This window comes from Columba livia, chromosome 10 (assembly GCF_036013475.1).
Source record: "Columba livia isolate bColLiv1 breed racing homer chromosome 10, bColLiv1.pat.W.v2, whole genome shotgun sequence".
NCBI classification, from domain to species: Eukaryota; Metazoa; Chordata; class Aves; order Columbiformes; family Columbidae; genus Columba; species Columba livia.
This window is the reverse complement of record NC_088611.1, coordinates 13,624,082-13,640,312: the sequence shown is the minus strand read 5'-3', so window position 1 is coordinate 13,640,312 and position 16,231 is coordinate 13,624,082. Positions and strand designations below refer to the sequence as shown.

At 41.9% G+C, this 16,231-nt stretch overlaps 1 protein-coding gene across 7 annotated transcripts in view; it reads left to right on the top strand.

Moving 5' to 3' along the window:
* Positions 1–16,231, top strand: part of MITF (melanocyte inducing transcription factor) — a 107,789-nt gene that overhangs the window by 11,783 nt on the left and 79,775 nt on the right. Inside the window, exon 1 of one of the 7 annotated variants that reach the window (XM_065075422.1) lies at positions 14,759–15,196. The exons of the other annotated variants lie outside the window; for them this stretch is intronic. The gene's annotated coding sequence lies outside the window, so the exon portion shown is untranslated. Of the gene's footprint in view, positions 1–14,758; positions 15,197–16,231 lie in introns of those variants that run through there. 7 annotated transcript variants of the gene reach the window in all.

Sequence of the window (16,231 nt, the reverse complement as noted above, 5' to 3'; positions counted from 1 at the left end):
GGCTCTTGCAGTTAGCTGGGACCTGGGGCACCTCTGCGGGGGCTGCAGCCTCACCTGGCAGCCCCACTGCTTCACACCCAGAGCTGCTTCTGGGCAGCTGGGGCTTTGCAGCTGTTTCAGGTGGTCACAGAGACAGAGGCACATGGAAGGTGGCAGGTCCTGCTCCCTCAAAGGATGGTGAGAGCATCGGCGTGCTATTGATACGGTGCGATGTTCAGCAAGTCACGGTGATGCTCTTGTTTGTGCCATGCTGGCTGGCTAATGTGGGAAACCAGCGGTTACCCCAGGAAGACACATATTAATGATCTAAATAAGAAATTATTTCCTACAGCTCCTCCTGTTTGCTCATTTGCCTGTTTTCTCATGTCATTTTTCAAGTGTGCTATGAGCTGGATGATGGTACTGGTTTGTATGGTTACCAGTCTCGTCCCCTGCTATCTGATAACTCCTGCCCTGTTGCTATGAAACGTTTTAGTGAGATGCTCTGTAAAAGGGATGAATATCCATCTGTAACCGCTGAGATATTTTTCCATGGCTCATCTCTTCCTGATCTTTCTGATCAGTTTTCTAATTCTGCTGTTGGTGGATTTGAATGATTTTTGGTGTTGTCGTACAATCATCTGATGTGTATTTCCCATAAGTAATTTAATACCTTAGCACTGAGGCTTGTTAAATAACACTGTGCAGAAAATCGTAGTATCTGTCCTTGTCTCTTTTCAGTGATTTTATTTTTTGTGGCAAAGACTTTCACAGCTCTTGAAATTCCACTTCTGTAATCACTATTTAATAATCTAAGACAGCGTTCTCTATATTTAAGAGCTACAGAATCAGGCTGTGCTTTGGAGAAATGCTAAATTTGGCTGCTTGCAGAGTCATCCGCAGTACATAGCTTGTTCAGTAGGTGCTGTTTCGCTTCTTGTAGTGCTGTAGGGGATGCCTGGCTTTGGGAGCTGTGTGGTAGAAATGCAATTCCTCCTTCTGTGGTAGCACGGGGAGAAATACATGGTAGAACTAGGAACTGTGTGCATTCTATTTGGTGGCACTTAGAGTTGCAGAGCACACCTGGCAGCAGAAAGATGGGTGCTCTAGAACTGTAAGATTGTATTGATTGTGTTGCATTTCTGCTGGAACAAAAATATAACTGGCTCAGCATTTGCACTTTCCACTTGTGTATTGTTTTCTCTTTATTTTGTGTATTTAGAAAATGCTCTGCTCTGCAAACTGCTGGTTTAGTATTTTCCGTGGAATGAAAACCATCTGGATAATTTAACTGAATTTTATCAAAGTTTTTGGCAACAGGCTCTTTTCTGTTTCCTGGCATCTTGTTAGATGAAGATGAGAATTCGAGTTAAAATTTAGGGAGGAAACAATGTGCTGGTTTATGATCTGGAATTTTAGAAACAACTTGGGCTTGTTTGAAGTTGTAAAAGTAATCAAAATATTAAAATGATATAAAGTCTCTCCCAAAAACATTCTTCCTGAGCAAATGCCTGCCATAGACTTTTTTCTCCCCAGTGTGCTTTGAATCCTTGGCATAGTGGGAGCTGCAAGCACCCAGCGTTCATGCTGAGGCTTCTTTTGAAAGAGATCAGACTTAAGCATATGTTTAAAGACTTCCCTTTATCAAACCCCAGTTCAGCAAAACGCTTCCTTGTATTCTCTGTTTCAGAATCCTAAATAATTCAATTGCTTTTGTACTTGTAGGTTTAAACTTGTTGCAGCCCTCGGGCTGCAGCAAACACAGGTGAGCTCTGCCCTGATCTAGCAGACGTTAAGTATGTGAACCGTGCTGCTCAAGACTATTTGTGCTTAAGTTTCAGCTCATGGTTTGAATACGTTATTGGATAGGGGGATAAGTGTTCAGCATATGGCAGGCTGTTAAATTGGATGTACTTTTTTAGCCTGTAACTGTCGTTTTCATATATTCCACTTTAGTTGAAATACTACTTAGAAAAGTAAAAAAAAAATCCCACTAGAAAAAGATAAATGCATAATCCTTTCAACATGAGATGCAGATTAATTAACCGAATTTCAGTATAGGCTGTTTAACATGGGAAGGCCATTATCAGATTTTTCTTTCCTCACTCCTCAAGACCTAACTGTCCATTTAGTTTCTGATGTCCTGACGATAGTGTTGGCTTGTGGGTTCATTTATTTGGGTAGTGTGTTTTGTTTTGGTGGTGTGTTTGTTTTTTTTTGGGGGGGTGGGTTTGGTGTGGGAGCCAGTGCTTGTGTGGCTCCTCTGAAAGAGGAGCTGTGTATGACTGCAGCTTTCTGGATCCAAACCAGGTTGTTCTCAAAGCCAACCACAGTGTTGTTAGTCTAATATCAAGTGTCATGTGGACAGGTTCTGAAAATTTGGAATAGGGTTATTTTGAGCAGTCTATTTTTTTGCAGTGGCTGTGCAGAATCACAGTCATTGAAGTGACACCTCTAGAGATCATCTGGTCCAACTCAGTTGCTTGTCATGTTGAGTAGGTTGCTCAGAGACATGTCTCATTGGGCTTTGAGTATCTCCAAAGACAGACACTCCACAACTCCTGGTGACCTGTTCTAGTATTGATGACCATTACAGTAAAAAAAAAGTATGTGTTTTTTTGCTTGGAGTTTCATGGCGGTGGTTTGTCTTGTGTGGCATTTTTTGGTTTTGTTTTGTGTTTGTTTTTCTTTTTTTTTTCAGTTGTACATAACTGATACATAAACTGTTTTTTGACTTGCATATCACAGTACGCACAAGTTGAAGGATGCAGGAAGCTGCACACCTCCACATCTCCCCCCACCACATTGCACTCCTTCAGCTTTGCTTTTCTAAGTAAGACAAGGGGAATTATTGCTCCTCTAAACTTTTGCAATTTGTCCTAAAAGCGAGTGATGGTACAGGCATAGTTAAAGACATGGTGAGCAAAACTTCTGCGTCTTTTTCAGTCTTGGCTCAAAAGCCGACAGGTTTTCTTCCTTGTCTTGATTCAATTGTGTTTGAGACAAACTAGTTGTTTGCTCTGTCATTCTCCATTGCAGATAGATGCAAAGCACCTTAAAACATAACGTTACATTTAATAAGCACTACAGCTTGAGTGCGGAGGTTGTGTCCAGTGCTGCAAAACTGCACCTTGGTGTTGTTTGTGCAAAGCACTTGACAGATGCTCATCGCTTGTGATGTTATCTGGGCTGTTTAATGTGTATAGTAATTCCACGAGGCTGACTAAAATATTCCAGTTCTTTGATGCACCAGCACTAACTTGTCTTCTATGAAGACTGAAGTCAAAATTACATCTGAAGTAGTAAACATGAACTTTGGCCGTTTCATGTTCTGGGATGATTCTAGAATCGGTTCCTCAGTGTTCTGTGCGCAGAATACCTTTCTGTAACCTGCAGCTTCTGCCAAGCGATATTAAATAAATCTCACATGGAACTGAGTGTCTTCAGTTGGGACTGGTCTTGCCTTGGCTGTCCTGCATCGTGCAGTTATCTAGGACTGCAGTTTTCTGCAGATTGCTTTTGGCAGCTTCAAGGACCAATAAACTGGAGATCTCACAGAATTTATTCTTTAGCATGGAAAGGTTTACTGGAATTACTGGAGAAGTTTACTTCAGAGTGCCTTCCAGGGTAAAATAAAGTGTAGCTGCTAAATGCAAATCTTTAATGACGCTGTTGGTAGGAATTGGGAGTCCAGTGCTATGCCATGCCATAGCAGTCTTAGTTGATTCACTTTTTATCAGATGTAGAAACAAACACGTGCTGACTGTACAGTCTCCAGTTTTTATTTTCTGAGGCTGCATTAATTTCTCTGTACTGTCAAGCTTTGACATGTTTGGGTAACTGGAGTTCACTGGCAATACCAAAACATGAAGTATAGAAAATGAACCATGTTTACTGTTTCAAACTTTGTTCCTTTGCATTTCCAGTAACTACTGAGAAATAAGCAAAATGTTAAGGGTGCTTTCACAGAGCAGCACTTTATAGGGAAGAGACTTGACTTATTGCCATCTAGAAGCTCCAAGCAAACCTGAGAACCAACAGTGTCAATAGTCCTTCTTATTTTAAATTTCTAGATGAGGATGATATCTGTATTTCTGCAGTCCTGTTGCGCTTTTCTCATGCAAATGAATGACTTTGGATGGTAAGCAGCTGCAGCAATAGCTGCACTCCTGGGGTGCTGTGGGGCTTAGTTAGCTGTTAAGTGCCTCTGTGACAAAATTAATACCATGTTGAATGATGGTTGTTGACAGACTTTTACTCTAGTTTTTGCCTCTACCCGTATCTCCAATGAGAGTTCTTTTTACCTTATCGCTTCTGTTTGTCTCCTGTCGTTTATTCGAAGGCTCAGTGGTGTGTACGAGGGAGATGAGGAGAACAACGTGGGGGTAGAGGTCTGGACATTTGCTTGCAAAGGCATCTCCAAATGCCACTTGAATATCTCACTGCAAATGCAGAATTCCAGAGCAGGAGAAGTCTTGTCCTCCATCATCTGGGTAAAATGTGGGATCCTGGGAGGTCTCAGGCTGCTGCTTGAATAAAGCTGTTGGGGCAGTTTAACTCTGCAATGCTTAACTTCAATTAAGTTGTCAAGTTTAGCATTGCTTTAGGCATTAATAGAGTTTTACTCTCACTTAGAAATCTGGTTTAGTAATTAACCTCCATTTTATTCTGGAGTTCAGAAGGTGCTCGTTCCATGCAGCAAATCAAATGTCATGTGGATTAAAACATGAAAGATATTCAGTAATGAGAAACTGAAACAAGGTAGCGCAGAAATTAGGTTATATGCAATTTACAGGGAGCTGTGCTAGATGCTGAGTTCTTAAAAACAAACAAAAAAGCCCAAACCCAAACAAAACATAAAACAATCAAACAAACCCAAATAAATGAAAAAACCCAAACAAACAAAAAAACCTCCAACAACAACAAAAATAAACATTTTTGAAAGCATTGCCTTGCGTCTGCATTTGCGTGGTTATGGAACGTCCTGGATTACATGGGAAATTAGTAATGAAGTGGGGATTTCTGTCATTGTGCACTGACTTGTTATTGCACTTAGAAGAAGCTGTAGCATAAACCTGAGATTTGGACACTGGATGGCTGTGACAGTTCAAGTGTCAGAAGGTGTAAGACACAGAAACTGGGAGAAAAGCGTATGAAGATGGAGGTGCACCGGGTTCAGCTGGGTGATACAGACTTAGTTGAAATCATATTGTTTTGCCCGTATTTTACATCCGATAGAGCCATTACTTTTATAATACAAAGAGAAGTAATCCCCAGGTTTTCTGGCAAGAGGACTGTTTAGCCGCTCGCAGCATTGGAGTATAGCTGTGTGCTGCTGCTCCTCTATGCAAGAGCAGAGCTGCTGTGCAAGGGGAAACAGGTTTAATTTTCCCCAGAAATTGTCAGGCTTATTGCACGTATGCATGAGTATGTGCCAGCTGGTGAGTCCTGTGCTTTCAGGACTAGTCTGCTGGCGTAACACCAGTTCATGTGGGCTGATTTGCCTTGGGATATAAGGTACAGGCCTTCGAACTGCACCAGTTTCTGCTGTCCAGAGATTTTGGGGTATGAGGTAGCTTTCCTCTACTGAATGTCGCATGCACAAAATGTTTACATATCTTTTTTGGTCTGTGTATTGGGGACTACATAAGAGCGTCAATTCAGAACGTGAACACAAAGGTATTTTCAGAGCAATACTGCCTGTCGTGCCTTCACCCTGTGACGTGCATTCTCATGTTAAAGTGCGTTTCTACCAATTCTTTGCTATTGTCCACTCCAGACTTCAGAGGTGAAGATGCAGGAGGCTTGGTGTTTGCCCAGCCACCTCCTCTGTAGCTTAGAGATGTGGAATCAGAGGCTTTGTTTTTTCTATTATTCGAGTGATTTAAGGGAAAAAGTAGTAGTCTCTTATCAGTTACTTAACTACTTAAATTCCAAGGCAGTGATGTGGGGTAAAAGTTCACCTTATGAACACCAGGAGGAGGACTCTGCACTGTGCAGGGTGTGGTTTGAACTGTGCCTGATCTCCTGCTCCAGGCTGGGACACATGGGTCATCTGCGCCTCGAGTCGCAGTCCTGCACCCTGTGCAGGAGCCGGCTGCTGAATGGCTGCAGGGAGAGTTGGTTGACGTTGCTGATTCAATGTGAAAGGACCACACATGCTCAGAAAAAAAAAGTTTTCCATCCATTTACAGAACTGACTTGTGCTGTGGCCACACAGTTACGAGACCCAACCCAGAGGAGGGTTGGGAACAAGGAATGTGGGAAGGCAGGACTCCTCCTTCCATAGCAGCTTGCAGTTATGTTGGGTTAAATGGAACATAAAATCTTACTGCTGACCTTAGAAAAAAAAAAAAAAGAAGCTAAAATGATGTGTGAGTTGTGCGGTCGCTGGCATGTGGTTGGTTTTCTGTACGCAGCTCAATTTTCCTGTCTTAAAACCAGCATTCCAGTAGAAAGTGTGACAAGTACCATGCTTACATTCAGTGACATCTTTACCACTGAGTCCAGCTTGATGAGTTTATATGACTGATTCCTAACATTCTGAATCTCTTAAATGAATGAGCAGTAATGCCAGCGATCTGGTAACCTTCCAGGACTCTTTTATCGAGCTTTATGCTTACTCCGTAGGAACCACGTCCCAAGTATAGTGGCTCACTGAGCTAATGGTCTTAGACTCAAGCATGGTTTAGTTAATTCTGTGTAATAATTTACTGATGTCAGCTATAGAGCAGTAGTTATCTGTGTGCAAAGTCCTGGTTGTTTGCAAATATGATGTAATGTAGGTTAACACAAACCTCTTTGACCGTAGACTGAGCTCAGCTGTCTCAGTACGCGTTGGCCATGGTCTAACAGCACACGTGGCTGCTCTTGCTGCTCAGCTGCTGTTAAGCCAAGGTATTTTGATCGGCTGCTTGAGTCCTCCTGCCACCGTTGAGACCTGGAATTGCTTGTGCTGACTGCAGCTGTAACATCCAAGTCGTCCTGTGTTAATCTGTTTTCCATGGGAGACAGAAAATGTAGATAAGGGATGAAGCAGGATTACAGCTTCAAGTGTGTAGCCACTGCTGGTGACTGTGGACTAGTTTGACGGGGTACACATCTGTGTTAACTTTCAGAAGACAACATGAAACTATTATACAGTTACTACCCACTCCAGGATCTGCACATCAATTAGGAGAGGCTGCTTACTCACGCTCCTCAAAAGTTGTGCCAAAATAGCTATTACGTTATGTCAGAGCCCGTATTTTCATCCTGAGCAATTAATCAGAATATAAACCTTGTTTCTGCTCGGCAGCATTGTACATAGACCTAGAACTTTGATACACGGTACTTTGGAGCTGTGCTGATTCAAGAGGGCTCCTCTGTAGCTGGCGTGCATCGGGGAAATTATTATGAAATGTGATGTTATTTTTCTAGCAGTATATTTGGGGAGCTCCAACAACAAAGTCCTCTGTAAACAGCTTTTGTTCTGCATGTTATGACTTATTCTACTACAACACTTAGGATCCCTGCTTGGGACCCAGCATCCCTTGCTGCTGGTAGGTGCTATGTGAGCATGGAGGGAGGTGGTGGGATGCTTCACAGCAGATCTGCCATCTGAGAACAAGACAGGAGAAGCAGATGGCTACAGGAGAAAACAATGAGGCAGAGCTGTCAGCATCATGGGAAGGAGTCCCAGTGTACCCACTACCTTGGTGCTGTCAAAACCTGGTTGGTGTCCTGCCCAGGAAAGAGCTCTCTAGTCAGACTTGATGGAGAATGGTAGGGTGGGTACACTTGGAGGTACCTCTTTGTACCTTACTTTGTAAATGGGAGAAGGTGCTGAGCAGACGTGGTTGGAGAAATGTGGCATTGTTGATGGCCAACTTGCAGCATTTCTAATCAAGCTTGTGATTCTGGGTGTTGTCTGCTTGGGCAGTTGGTAGTGGTTCACTATGGCCCAGAGACTTGTGGTAGCAGAGCCTTGGAGAGCTGTAGGGTCTTTTATAAGACATGATGTGCCAAGGAAGTAGCATCTGTGGAGAAGTGACAAGACCTGTTGCAGCCAAACCAGAATAATATTGTTTTTACAGATACTTCTGGTTGGAGGTCTGTCTCCTGACCTTCTAGACTACCTTCATATAAAAGCTGTCTGATAGTGCTATACAGGAGCTCCTTTTTCCAAATAAGAGAGAAGGCTCAAATGTAATCAAATGAATTATTTATACTGTGCAACACACAACTTGAATGAGGATTCTGTAAAGAAAAAAGTTCTGTCACACTGATGGGAAGGCTAAGGTCTGTTTTGTAATTCTTGATCCTAATTCATGATTTTCTGTCTCTTTTGCCAAATACCTTGTAATGTAGGGAAAACAATAATTCAGAAAAGATGGTGTATAATAAAAATAGAAGCACTTGCTCCAACTTCTCCATATGTTAATGGCTGGATTTTCAGGCAAGAGATTCCAGGAAGGTGTGCCAGCAGTCTGAGTACCTGCTTGTGATGTGGCCTCTCTTTCCATGAAAAAGCTGTTTGGGTTGGAGACAAGGGTGAAATCATTGGGAGTGTTTGGTATCTCTGTGGATTGGATCCAGTTGTGTGTGATTTTATTAGAAGAAATGAAGTATCACAATTCCTGCGGTACTAGCAAGGTTTTTGCTTCAGGAACCCCATCTCACTTCAATTTATTTCTTCACTATTGGAAAATTCGTGGCAAGTGAATAAATTTGTCACGTTGGAGGCTATCTGGAAATAGCTATAGCAGGCTAAATTATACCTTGTATCTGATTTAAAACTTTGAAAAGACCGTTTCTCTGGGGAAAGGGAGGATAGAGGCCTGGAAAAAAGTTTTAATAGCAAAAGCAGACAAAGAGATTAGGGTTCAAATACAAAATTATGATTCTGTTTTTATTCAGAGAAAAACACACAGAATTTTGATTACGATTGAATGTAGATGCTGAAACATTAAGTGGTACCTAGCCAATGGCTGTTCTTTTGGCTTATTCTGTTCCCTACCAGTTAATGTATATAACTTCAAGATGCAGACTGCCTGTCCATCGTTTGACAAGATAGCTCCTTGTATTAAAATAAAATTAAACAATATGCAATGCAATACTACAAGTTTGCCTCAGGAATTTGAGTATCACTCCGCTGAGCTCTGGCAGGTTGGATGTCTAATTCTTTTTTTCTCTAATTATTTTCAAAGCCAGGAACAACTCATCAAATCCTGGGCTAATGAATCATTGCAAATGCTTGTTGTGTTGGCAGTTACATGCCACCCAGCTTCACACTGTGTTCTGCTGCCATAATTTTAAGAAACGATTGGAACAGGGCCCTTCTCCCCCAAAAAAATGTGTATCCAAAGATCTGTGAACTAATATATGCAACCCTCCCCCAGTTTATTTGTACCAAGCTGTTTGGGCAGGCCTTAATGTAAGTTTTAGCTGCAGAGCAGGTTTAATCAAGTAATCAAAAGTTTGGATATCATTTACCGAGTAGATAAATGATCCAGTTAATCCAGAATTAATGAAAAAAGCTCATCTGAGTTTGGAGAACTCAAGCAAAGAAATCAAAATCTCCACATCTATAAGAAAGGGCTATATGGTGCCTTGCTTTAAATGGGGTATAGTAATTATCCTGTCAGTCATAAATATTAGTTTGATTTAGTGTTGAGTTCATCTTTGCATGTACAGGAGACTTGTTTATTCTCCTAATGTAGTAGATCGGTTAGATTAACTGAAATCTGTACTTCCATCAACTATTTGTCATATTTTTTTGACTCACGAAGTCCATGTCATGATGTACTTCAGTGTACATGTGTAAACAACTTAGTTCAGTACTTCTAAAAGGCTGCCTGTCCTTGGGGGGCAGATGCCTTGTGAGACTGTTCCGCTCCCCTCCGTTTAGCTGTATCTGTACATTCAGCAGAGAAGAAATGGGGAGTTATGGAAGTGAGTGGTCCTCTCCTGGCTGGGAACCTGATGGACCTTTGGTTTTTCACCCCGCATCCCTGCAACACTTTGATGCTTTGCTTTCTGAAGCAGACCACAAATTGTATTGTAGGGGAGCCTGGCCGGAGAAAGAGTTTCCATTTTACAGAGGGGTGAAGTCAGGGACAGTGTGTTAGCTGGAAGTCATGAATCAGGCCTTTCCTTCAAATCCAGAGCAACAGTCCTCTTCTCCAAAAACTTAAAACCTTTTTCAGTATTTGAAAAGTCCTCTGCTTGCCTGTGTTAGTGCTCCTGCCTTTTCTTTTTCTTCTTTTCTGCAGTGTCAGGAAGAAAAAATAAATCTGTAATCCAAGTAATATTCTAAATATAGAAGTGCTAGTTTACAAATGAGAAATCTTTCTGATGACTTTAAAATGGGTTTTGTAATAAAAGGAAATGTATTTGAGACTGCCAGAATTTACAGTCCCACCAGAGGCTTGTGAAATAACTGCTATAGCAAACATCCTGGGCTGTAATGGAGCTTGTTGACATGTACGGGTTATTGAAGGGTATTTCTGGCTGTTGCCATGAGGATGCATTAGCAGGAAAAAAACATGTTCTTTGCAACTACTGTAGGGCCCCGTCTGTACCATCAGCTTTTAAAAAGAGCATTTTAATAAAAGGTGATTAAAGAAAGGGGCTGTCTTTCAAAATAAATACCAGAGTATGGCCCCTGAGAGCCAAGAGGAAGAGGCTGTGAGTTTGTTGTAAGTGGTACAGACTAATACTGCTCTTAGCTGTTTAACCGACTAGAAAACTGTTACACTGGAGTCCCTGCAACTTGCAGGCTTATTTTTTTTTTCTTAAATTCTTCCCCCTTTCTCCAAAATCCTTTCAGGCTTTGACCTCTCTACAGCTACTATACAAGCAAAAATCCCAGTTATTCCCAGGTGGGATAATGACTTTTTCATGTGGTCACTTATAAAGTAACTGTTGCAGGAAGGTGCTGTAGTGGTCTTCAGGTGATGTCAAACACAGAGACTACTCTCAGCCATTTGGCGAAGTGAGGATTCAGCAACAGATTTAGAAATAAAGTTTTCCCTGCTTGCTATTTCAGTTTGTTCACTAGGACTCAGCCTAGTACTGTGTGGATGGTCTTATTGCCTGTGCCGGTGCTTTTATTTGTAGCCATTATTTATATGTGCATCCAGGGGTCCAGTTCTGTTTGGTACATAGGGGCATAGCCATGAAGAAATTAGATTAGAAAGAGTGTGCTTTGCCATGATTTCTGCTTGGCCTGACTTCAGAGGCACTGGAGATCTATCAGAGAGTAAATTTCTGCCCAGCTTCTCATAGTGTGCAAAAATAAAATGCTATGAGCAAACTTAAAATAGCTGATGCTAGAAAGAAAAAAAGTCTGTAATGAACTTTTCCCCTACCAGAAGTTAGTTTTCAGATTGAAATAAGACAGTTAAAAGAAGTGCATTGCAAGTTAAATCAGTAAAATTGTTTGTTAAAATGGGAAACTGTGGCTCTGGTGCTTCATTCTGTCTTCATGACCAAGTTTTCCATCTCATTTGTTGCCACATACATGAGGTTTGCACCAAATTATTTTCATCTGCAGGTCTCTTAAGGGTTTTACTGCTCATCTGTGAGTCTCCTGTTGCCTGCATGAGGGGATCAGAAAGTGAAACTCCATGCTACACTGAACATTAAGGATTTGGTTAAATGTTTTGCTGAAGATCGGTTCCCCATGCCAAGGGACAGTGAGCCAGCTTTGCTTTGCCTTTTGCTGTGCTTTCAACTTGCAGCTTTCTGATGCCCACACTGACAGTTGTTTGTGAGCCCTGTGCAGGGAACCACTGCTCCAGGCTCTGCTCCTTCTCAATACACGCTGAAAATACCTCCATGAGCTCACAGAGATGTTCCAGGTTACATAAAACAGAATTTAAAATAGTATCTTTTTCACAACATTTGGGGCACATGTTTGTGAATATGAATTCTCAGCGCAGTGCCAGCAGAGTTAGTTTAACAGATGCAGAACTCTGTTACTAAGAATAGTTTCTGTATTTATCTCCCCACACAAGTTTTCTCCTTGGGCATTTGCAATGTGCTTATCAGCACTGCAGAAGATCATATGCATGTTCAGGTTTTTTTGCATAAAATAGTTTGCAAGCTTTCTGCTTTCAGAAGTTATTGAGAGCTTGCTCTTCTGAAGCCACACCGAGTTTCAACTGATGAATCAGGATTCTGCATGCAAGGATTTGGGTACAAACACAATAAGGAAAAATTTAGCAATATCTTTTAAACATTTTTCGTTCATGCTTTCCCTTGGTAAACAGCAACACTTGCTGGCAAGAATGGGAAATAACAGATCAATCTGCTTATTTTCAGTTGTTAGATTCATGTTTGTTAGTCGTCCAGCTCTCTTCCAGGTGTTACTCTGTGGAGAATTTACCTAGTGAGGAGGAAGATATAATGTCTTAGCACAAAAGACAGACTCCTTCCTAATGACATTTAAGGCCATAAGACCACCTGAAGTCAAATCTAGATTTTATTTGTTTGAATGAAAGCTGAATTCTCAGCGTTTTTCAACTAAAAGAAGCAAAGTGCTCTCATGGGTTAGGCAAACAAAATTTGGTCACCAGCAAGCACATGAAATTGTATTTAAAGAAGAGTTAATTAAAGGTTGCCTGTTCCTCATTTGCTAAGCAGCAGAATTTTATAGGGTGTGAAACTGTGGTTATTAACCATAGTTAATGGGGATTGTTTCATTCATTATCATTAGCTGTTAAAAGTAACCGTTGGTTGTTCTCTGTTCAAGTAATGCTTCTGTTGCCAATGATGTCAGATTTGCTTCCTTAAAAAAAGCCCAACCAACCAAACCCTCCCCACAACGAACAAACAAAAAAACACCGACAAAAAAACAACAAAGACCTGGGCTTGGCATGTTAATAGTCATTGAAAGTGAACATAAAAGAAATACAATAGGAATGACATATTGAAAAGAAACACTGTTTTTTTTGTTCTCAAACAGAAATTGAGTGTCCACATGCAATAAAAATATGTCCTGGAGATACGAAAGGATGAAAACTAGCAAAAAGAATTTGTATCTGCTAAAGACAGAAAGGGGTAAAAATGAGGGAAAAAAGAAAGAAAAATCAAAAATAACTGATTTTGTTGGAGGTTAGGGGAGGTAACTTGATTTGCCCTCGTGTCCTTCTTGGATCCCATCACATCTGGCAGGTGACAGTGGAGCGTGGCGGTTCTGTATCAGGTGTGAGCGCTGCAGAATTACTTGTCTTCTGCCTGCTTTGGTGTCCAGTAAATTATCAATATAATTTGAAATAAATGCTGGTGTTATGATTTTGTGTCTTTATATTTTTGTGCATCTTTTAAGTTACATTGTTTGATTGCAGTGTTTCTTGTGCATAGGACAACACAGTCTTAAATATTTGCATGATTAAAAAAAAGTTTCTCTGAAAGTAAATGGAATAATATGTATTGCTTTGCTCAGAACCCTTTGTATGTGATGTAATTCTCCTGTAAACATCACTGCTGTTACATTGGTGCTCTGGGATTGACAGATTTGGACGGGCTTGGATAACTGTGGCAGGAGAGCATCTGCTAGAGTGATGCAGCTCTCCTTGCTTTGGGAATAGCAGGAATAAGCTTCCCTACTAACTGGCTCTTGTAATTTCTTTCAATGTACTTGATAAGAGCTGTTATGAAGGACGGTGGCATTGATGGTGTGGTCTGTAGTGGTGGTTCTCATCTTCTCAGTCTGGCATTCAGTTTCTTGACATCGCCAGCTGTGGTAAGTCCAGCCTCCCTGGATGTCACCCCTCCCCACCCCAGTGGTTTCACTGTGATCTTGATTTTTCAGCTGTTTATAACTTTTCCCAGAGGTGGGATTTCTCTTACTCAGCTTACAGGCTGCAACAACATTTGTAGTGCAAAAACAGCCTTTCTTAAAAAAAAGAGGCAGGGGAAAACAAACAAACCAACCTGCTGGAGTATTTACAAGATTCCCTAAAGTTGGAGCTACCACTCTAAGTCCAGCTCTAAGTGTTACTTAAGCCCCTTTGCCCACCGAACCACTGCCGATGTGCAAATCCACATCTCTAGCCTGGCTTTATCTCCTCAAGTCATTTTACAAACTGGTCTTAGGAGAAGGGAACGTAGCCAGGACAGAGCCTGGAATGCACTGTTGTGTACTTTGTCTGTACCTGGGAGCAAAAGCAGTCCCTGCAGTTCTGTAGGATGTCCCCCTTGAAACGGGGAGTAGGAATATGCCGAGGCAGAGGAAAGCTTGGGATTTTCCGTGTTCTTCTGCTCAATTTAAAACAGTGACTCAGACAGCCAAGAGAGATGGTTTATCTGTTCAGCGATGATATAGGCGTTGCCTCTTCTTGTGCCAAATACCTTTGAGGATGGGAAGAGACAACGTGGTCCTTCTGGAAACCGGAGAAAAATTTTGGTGGTTAAAAAGAAAAAAAAAATTATTGTAGATTTTGTGTCTGCTGAGCCTGTGCTGCTATTTATACCCAGCAGAAGAAAGTAGGGATTATCATTGGGGAAAAAAGGCCTTTAATCAATGAGTACGTTATTGTTTAAGGATGGCTTCTCTGTTACTTCTGTGTAGTTTTGTCCTTCCAGCAGCTGCGGTAGCCTGTAATGATAGAGTGCTGTGTGCTGTAGGTCTGAGATAAGTGTTGGAAATCTGCACGTTTATTTCTGAAACATGATACAAATGTAATTGCTGAAGATCAGCTATAGATTAGCAAATATTTGGTGAGTCATAACTTCCCCTTGCTTTTTTTTTTTTTTCTTCAGCATGTCATAAACGTTTGGGAAAGCTCATCTATCCCAGATAGGTGTGAAATCAATCTCTGATGCATAGCGTTGTGACTCAGGGAGTGGAAACAAAAAGGCCACTTGGTGTAATGTCTGCTGCGATGCTCTTGCCAAATGCCTTGAGCAGAGGGGAATCCCTTCTCTAGTTTGTTTGGAGGACGCTTTGAAGATTATGGATATCTTCCATATAACGTACACCAATTAAATGTGATTAGGAGTGTTGTAGGTAATAGCTCTGCTATGAGGATGAAAAGACGATGAGAAAGATGAATAGCACAGGATATGAAGGTATTGGCTGGATACGCGAGGGAAGGCGATGGGGCATTCGGAGTCTTGTTCCAAGGGGAAGGAGCCAGCAGGGAAGTGTGGGACAGTCTGGCCTGGCAGGAGCTTTGTCCAGAGAGTTTCTGGGATAGGTGTTAGGACCTGCCTGGGAGCTGATAGCAAGGTGAGTTTCTGCTTAATCTCCTTGTTCTATCTTCAGTCCCTCTCTTTATTGTATGTGTGCCTTTGGCCTTTCTTATAGAGCAAGTGAGACTACATCTCTGGAAGTCCCTTTGGCCTTTTATGTAGCACAAAGGGGAACCTGGAGCCCTCAGGCTCTGTCAAGAGACATTCTTTCTTGCTTGGAATTAAGTATGTCAAATATATCCTTAGCCATGAGACCTTGCCTGATTGTTTCACATCCATCTTCCATCCCCCAGAATCCAGCAGTTCCACCAGATTCCCGATCCCTTGCTTCCTGTACTTGCCTTTCCATTGTGAAGAGGTTTCTGCCTGTTGGTTAACCGGCTGCCATATAATATCGTATATGTCCTTCACCTTCTCCCCTTTCCACATTGGAAGTCACTGTTGTAGACTTGTTTCGTGTTACATCACACTGCTGCTTCTTCCTAAAGCTTTTGCTGTGTGCTCATCCGCCTTGTCCAACAGAGCACTGTTTCGTGATCATCATCCTCGTGAGCCTTTTAAAATGGTCTTATTAATGAACTGTGCTGTAGGTTGTGAGACTGGCAGTGAGTTGGTGCCATGTTTTTAGGGCTGGCACACCGGAACCTCTGCAGTGCTCCCAGTGGATGACGTTGACACTGGTCCTTGCTCTCACAGGGACAGAGTATAACCAGCCTCTTGTGTCCTGGCAGTGTAGGGCTGATGGAGCAGTTTTGAGGGTGCTCTTGCGTGCTGTGTGTGTTTCAGCAGTGTCAATGTTCCTGTAATTTGCACTGGGTGGACAAACAGGCTGCTTATTGCTCCTGTGATTGCCCAGGAAGTGTTCTGTCAGCTCCACCCTTTTTTCCTGATGTCTAGAACGTCCCTCTGATCCAGTGTCGAGCAAAGCTGGAGAGAGGAACAGAGAACTGGGTGAGTCATTTCACAAAGCTTTTACAGCAGGTGTCTGGCTGAACCTTCTTACCTTGCTTCCTTCTCTCTTCTGGGTCTTTTTCTGCCCCATCTCTTCAGTTGCTTTGTGTTGTTCTTTGAT